This window comes from Nannospalax galili, unplaced genomic scaffold (assembly GCF_000622305.1).
Source record: "Nannospalax galili isolate Female #2095 unplaced genomic scaffold, S.galili_v1.0 scaffold625, whole genome shotgun sequence".
Classification (NCBI taxonomy): Eukaryota; Metazoa; Chordata; class Mammalia; order Rodentia; family Spalacidae; genus Nannospalax; species Nannospalax galili.
In genome coordinates, this window is record NW_008353893.1 from 961,818 (window position 1) to 968,448 (window position 6,631).

The window sequence follows — 6,631 nt, forward strand, 5'->3', positions numbered from 1 at the left end:
GAAGATAAAATCACATAGAAGGTGGCTGTGAATGTATAAAGATACTGATGTCATTTTATTACCTCAGTTGAAACATATTTTTGTATAACCCTAGGCAAAAAAGAGTGTGTCACAAATTAAATAGTAGATTCAATTTCCTGCCTTTACATATCAGATGGAACCTCAAAGTCAAATTTAATATGATTTCTAAAAAATAAATAAATGCAAACTTTTGTTCTCATCTGTGAATTTTGGATTATGATTGACAGACATAGAAACTATCGATATTCTTTCTTCTAACTGTTGCTTGTATTTCCCTTTATGATTTAAGTTCTATACAGTCAAAGGTTATATCTCCTTGAATAAATATTGCATATGAGTATTTATTGACTTACTTTAACAAAGTTGGGACATACTATCAGTTTTGAAAAATTAATAACATATGTTACATGACTAATAGGAAAGAAAAAAGCTAAGGTGAGATATAATAACTTGGCTAAAATTAAGTGAAGCACTTAATGCCTGCATCGGTATTTCTTTAGAAATCTTGAACTCTTCGCTACTCTGATGAAAGTTCCTCTGTGTAAGGAAGAAACAAAATTAAACAGCAGCTTATGGATGGATCTAACCTATAATAACTTTCAAACATAAAAGATGCAGAAAATGATTTCATGTAAGTATTCTAGGATGAGTGAAAAATGGCTTATCATAAAACACATTTGAAAAGATATCTCACAGGTCTGTTTTATTGGTTTGTTAGTTTTTCTGAGAAATCCTGCTTCTAGACGCCATGGATTATTAAACAAAAATCCCAGTGTCAGGTATGAGAGACTTCCTTACGAACTATTATTGGTCAGGGAGACCACATTCCTCTTGGTTATTCACCATAACTAGTTAATAAGATTGTGTTGGTGAATATAGCACACACTTGGATTTTAAGATACTGATAAATTAAACTGGAAGTGAAATGGAGGATTCCTCCTTGATCCTTAGCTTTTACAGTGCTGAAAGAAGCCATGCAGGGTGCTGGAAAAGATGAGGCATCAACGGTTTTACCTAGCTACGAAGCCCAGCAAGATGTGCCCGTTGAAGCAGTAGTGGAATGACTGTGAGGGGTGTAACCAATTGCTCTCTGATTAGATTTGAAGGCTGCTTTTCAAGAGTGAATTCACATCAGGAAATACAAATGTGGCACCATGGCTGAAGTCTTAGAACCTAGAGGAGAACTTAATGCTTTTGGTGAGTTAAATTGTTATTGTGCCACGTTGCCTTCTGATAGGCTATGTTTCTGTTTCCCAATTGGCTGGTTAAGGGGCGGGTCCTGACATGAGCAGGAAGTAAGAAGGGAAGCTGGGAGCCATCTTGGGATGGAAGCCAGGAGCCGCTTGTAGAGCCTGATGGTGTAGGAAACTGGCAGCCAGCACAGCAACTCAAAGACAGAATGGACTGACTCCCTGTGGATCTGGGGTGAGATCACTGGCCCAGGAAGAGTTAGCAAATGCTAGCGGGGCTATGGGTGTGGCACGGTCTGATAAGGCGGGTTCTTGTGGTGGCGCTGGTCTAGGCACTGGGTACTCATTCCTTTTGAGTTAATAAACTCACATACAATATATTGTATGGTTTATCTTATCCTGCAGGAGACCCAGAGATAATTCAGGCCATGGTTTCTAACCACAGTGAATTGTTACTTTCAGACTTAATCCCAGAGGCCTCTCTTTGCAGTGAATAGTGGTGAATAGAGAGACACGTGGCTGATCAAGTTTCTAAGAATGTGACGGTCTTACTCAAACAAGACAGTTATCCTAGATGCTTCAGGGCTTCCAGAACACTGTGGAATAGGGGACAGAATGATTTAAAAGCTGGAAGATGGCTGTGAAATGGCATCTAATGAACATGACACAGCCATTCTATCATGACCTTATGGTAGCTGCAGTGGCCTGTAATGGGAATGCACAAGACTAGTCCTATTACCAGTCAATTTTAGATGGGGCTTATTACTGCTTACTAAACTACTGGCTACTGAGAGATGCCAGAGAAGCCATGGACATTATCTTCATTTACCCAGTGATGAGCTCATCAGGCACTAATGAATAGGACTAAATCCATAATCAACATGTGGCCCTGGTTAAACTTGGTTACTAACAAAACAAAACCAAAAAACAAATGTAGGGTTGGGAAGCTGGCTCAACAGTTAAAAACACATGTTGCTCCTACAGAAGGTCCAGGATGGTGCACTCATATTGCAGCTTGCAGCTGTCTGGGTATCCAGCTCTATTGGATCTGATACCTTCTTATGACCTATGCAGGCAAAAGGAACATGCATAGTACACACATATACATGATGATAAATATGCATACACATAATATAAAATTTTAAAAAGCAAATATTTCTAAAAGAGGCAAATATGGAAAAGGGACCAGTTTGGGGGTAATAGGAATAAGAGAAAGACAAGTCAGAATGTGTGGGGATGAAGATAAACAGAATTCAGTATATACATATATGAAACTGTCAAAGGGTAAATCTTAGAGAAGTTATAAAAAAAAGTACAAATGAGAAACATGGGTCAGCTAAATCACTCAGCAAATTGCAGAAGCCACACATAGTTTATTAAATTTTTGTGCATTTCATATAATAGATCTTAAGCAGATTTAGACTTCCTCTGCCTTCCATGTCCCCCAACACCCTCCCCCAGTTTTCAGGTATTCTGTCACATATGTTAAGTCATATTCAGCCAAATATTGGTACCCAAATGTGGCTCTGTGCAAGTTCGACTACTGGAGTCGAGTCAGCGTATCTAGAGTCACTCCCACACATTTGGATTGTGATTCCAGTCTCAAATGTTCATAAAGTTCAGATTTGGAAGGATGGAGACCAAGGAATATTTGGGGCCTGCAGTATAGCTCTTCCTACTGGACTTAACTGTGCTCATCAATGTCTTGAAGCCGAGCAGTCTTTAACAAATAGGAGAAGCTCAATAGAACTGGCCAATTACCATACTTCCATGAATAGAAGGAGAGTGTCATGAGACTCAGACTCAAGAGACTCTTAAGACTCAAGAGATCCCCAGACACTCATGAAACCATTGCAAGCTCTTCTTTAGATCAAAGTTTCAGCTGCCACTGTACGCCAAGGAAACAATGGCTTAGGCTTGGGCTTCTTGATTGCATAGCTTCATGGGAAAAGATCATGTTCCTGTTAGTAATCTCAATAAGATAATTGGTTTGCTAATATGGACTTTTACAGAATCCTTTCCTTAATCTTTTAGTGCCCTTTTGATATGGGGAGAACAAAAGATTCTTTGTTTCCTCAGTGACACGCACAGAACAAGGAGTAAATCATGAAAGAATTGTTGAGGAAATTGACTATTCTTTCAGAGTTCTGATGCAAAAATGCACTGCTCATGCTATGCCACATAGGTTTATGTTCATACTATACTTTTCTTTGAAGAATTATTTACTTGGAATATTTTATGGCGTAAGTAATTATTGTATATTTGCACTGCAAAAACAATAGTGTCAGTACTTTCATATAAAATAAGTTTCACTTTTCACTGAGAAATCACCATGGCAGCCAGTACCCTGTTCATGTCTTGAACACTGAATTGTATTCAAAGTTCCCATTGCTTCTTAATAAAGTGGAGTTCATGTCTGTATACCCTTTACACCACAGAACTTCTACTTTGACCAAATCAAAAATAGTCCTGATTTCATTTCAAATTTACTACCCAGAATTTTCCAGCATTCCAGGGCATCAATAATTTCTGTGTGTTTAAGCAAAATGCCTATTATGTGGGCAATGAGTATCTGGGGGGAAGTACTCCAGAGGCAAAAGCTCAGGTGCTGCTCTGGGTTAGCTTCCCTGAAAGTGACATGGTTGCTCCAGCCAGAATCTTGTTAACCAATATAGACATCATGCACTACAACACAGGCGTGTGAAAAGGCAAAGGAAGAGCTGAGGCAAATCTTGGGATTTCTGGATGGTATCTTGAAGATGAGGACTTTACTGGTGAGCAAAAGAGTAGTGCTGACTGATACTAGAGTTTTCTACATCTTATTTTGTCTCTATAAACAGGTCTTGGTGCCTTCATTCTCCTAGGACTTCCCCAACACTAACCACAGGTTCCTTACCTGCACTAACCAAACCCAAGTCAGGGCTGTCTTATAAGAGGTGTAGCTGCATGAGAAAATGGCCCAGATTCATGCTAAAAAGCTTCCTTAGAGCCAGCCTAAAAAAATGTACAAAAAAACTTGCAGAAAAAAAAAAGTTTCAACAGGAAGAGAAACATGAGCCCCAGGCCCAGAGGAAAGAGGTGATGAAAGCAGAAAGCAGTACCACTGCTGTAAAGAAGGCTGACAAAGGCGACGGAGGAATGTGAGCAGGCACTAGTTGCTAAACCTATAGATGAGGCCCATTTCCTTCTGGTCCCAAAGATATCTTTATATCTGAAGAGTTTAAACTTAAGGACTCAGTGAGGACACCTTCTCTGTCACTACCCTGTTCCAGGAGTTCTTCGATAAGAATTCAAATCTCTGTTTTATGCTAAGTACTGCTTCCCTAGAGCTAACCCTGACCTTCATGAGGTACAACCTCATCACTGGAAAGTTTCAGTGATTGAGCCCAGTGAGGAAGAATGTCTTTATTCTTCTTATCCTTTAGAACAAAAAATGGTAGCTCCATTTTGGAGTTTGAGGCTTCTCAGGCCAGGTGCTTGCCTTTCTTCTCAGCCCAGACTGGCCACTGTCATACACATGGTAAAAAATTGATCTTGGCAGTGAGGAGACCCAGATTCTGCTTCTAGAGTACTTTTCCTGGGAATGGGTCTTCCAGCATTTGGGGGAAAGTCTTAGGTCAAGTTAGGACCTTCAGATCAACACCGCTTGCAACTGCCTAGCTGCTTGTCCTTCAGGGAGATGGAACCTAAACACTGAAAATCATAATAAAATTCAGCATGTGTCAATACAATTCCTTTCAATAATTATTGTATTATTTGCTGATAACGCTGTTAATTAGGTAATTTCTGTATTAACAAATTTTATGAATTTACATTTTTGTAATTTTTATGTGATTATGTATAAAGATAAATCATGGTATAATTTTTAGATCTTCTAAGCACATACTTAAATATAGATATTTTATGGTAAGAGAACTCTCTTTAGAAAAAGAAATTATCTTCTTTCTGAAGAGTGTTTATAATGATTCAAATAGAATCACAGTTAAAAATTCAGCAATTACAAAGTCATAAAATGGTGATAGATAGTCTCAATTGGCAAAAGATTATTAAAATGATTAAGAATGATGAAAATGTATAATATGAGAGAAGAGAATTGAATTGGATTGTCTTAGACTGGGAATTTTATGGTTTTCTTGAGGCAAGAATGAGCTGCCTTATAAGTAACCTATGTCAAAAAAGTGAGCAAGCTGTTAGAAGTGATAAATCTGAGGAAAGGCTGAAGCAACACCTTCTTCCACATCTTAACAGGTGTAACAGAAGACTCTGCAATAAGCTCAAGTAAAAGAAGCAGGTTTAAATGTCTCCTACAAATTGTTTAAACCTCTGTGGTTAGTAGATAATTGGTGGCAGACATTCTGGATCTAAAAGACCCTTGATCCTCCTATGGACCCACAAGCCCCATTACATTTTCACCTAATTATTTGCAAGTGTCTTTACTAAGGAGAATTACCACTCCAATTAAGTGAGATGTTATGACATCAGATTGCATTTAGTTCCATGAAAACAGTGCCCATTAAGTGCATATCCTACTGAAAAACACATTCTAGTTAATGCAGGAAGCTCTATTTACTATAAAATTAAAAGGTAATAAAAAATACAGTTATAAAAATTATAATCAATAATCTAAAAGAAAAAAATCACTCTAAGAAGTAAGCATATGCATTACTTATTAAATAAAACTGTTAATTTAAAAAACAACTTTCAATAATCTTTATCCTCATTTTAAAAACTTGAGGCCTAAGCAATGCATCTGTTTGAGGTAAATTTTATCACATACATTTGAAATTCCACACATGAAGATGAGGAAGAAATGTAGATTTAAAAATTATCTTGGAGAAATAGCTTAACTTACTTATCAGTCCTGATAGCTACTATTTTGGGCCTAATGAGACATCTAAAAATCTTGGTAACAAAAATATGTATTATAAAATTTTACTGATTTAATCACTATGCGTGATTAAATTACATTTAATTTGGTCTGTGATCAGTTATCCTACTTATCTACTATAAGGTTTTGTTTTTTTATCTATTTAGTTGTTTGCTTCATTTCTTGTTTTGTTTCAATCTACAAATCCAAGTTTCTTCTTCCAAAATTTTCTTGGAAATTACTGTTAATGATAGACAACAGCTAAGAGGTTTAAGTGGCATCACTGTGGTTAGGTCATACTGACGTGTACTCTATTGTATGAGGTAACCAGGTTGCCTGTGATACTCTTCCTAAAATCTATAGTCATAATCCAAATTAAAGAAAACCAAATCAAAGAGCCAATCTACAATGAATTTGAAAAACTTAAAAAGAATCAAACATAAAAGCAGTAAAAAAGATAATATAATTGCCACAGGTTGGGAGAAAGTGAGGTGGCATGTCAACAATGTCAATAAAATGCAAGACAGATTGTAGATTGGATCCTGCAAGGGAA

The 6,631-nt window shown here is 37.2% G+C and overlaps 1 pseudogene; it reads left to right on the forward strand.

Moving 5' to 3' along the window:
• The first annotated feature begins 995 nt into the window (after positions 1 to 995).
• Positions 996 to 4,355, forward strand: LOC115067350 (annotated as a pseudogene).
• Positions 4,356 to 6,631: the final 2,276 nt, after the last annotated feature.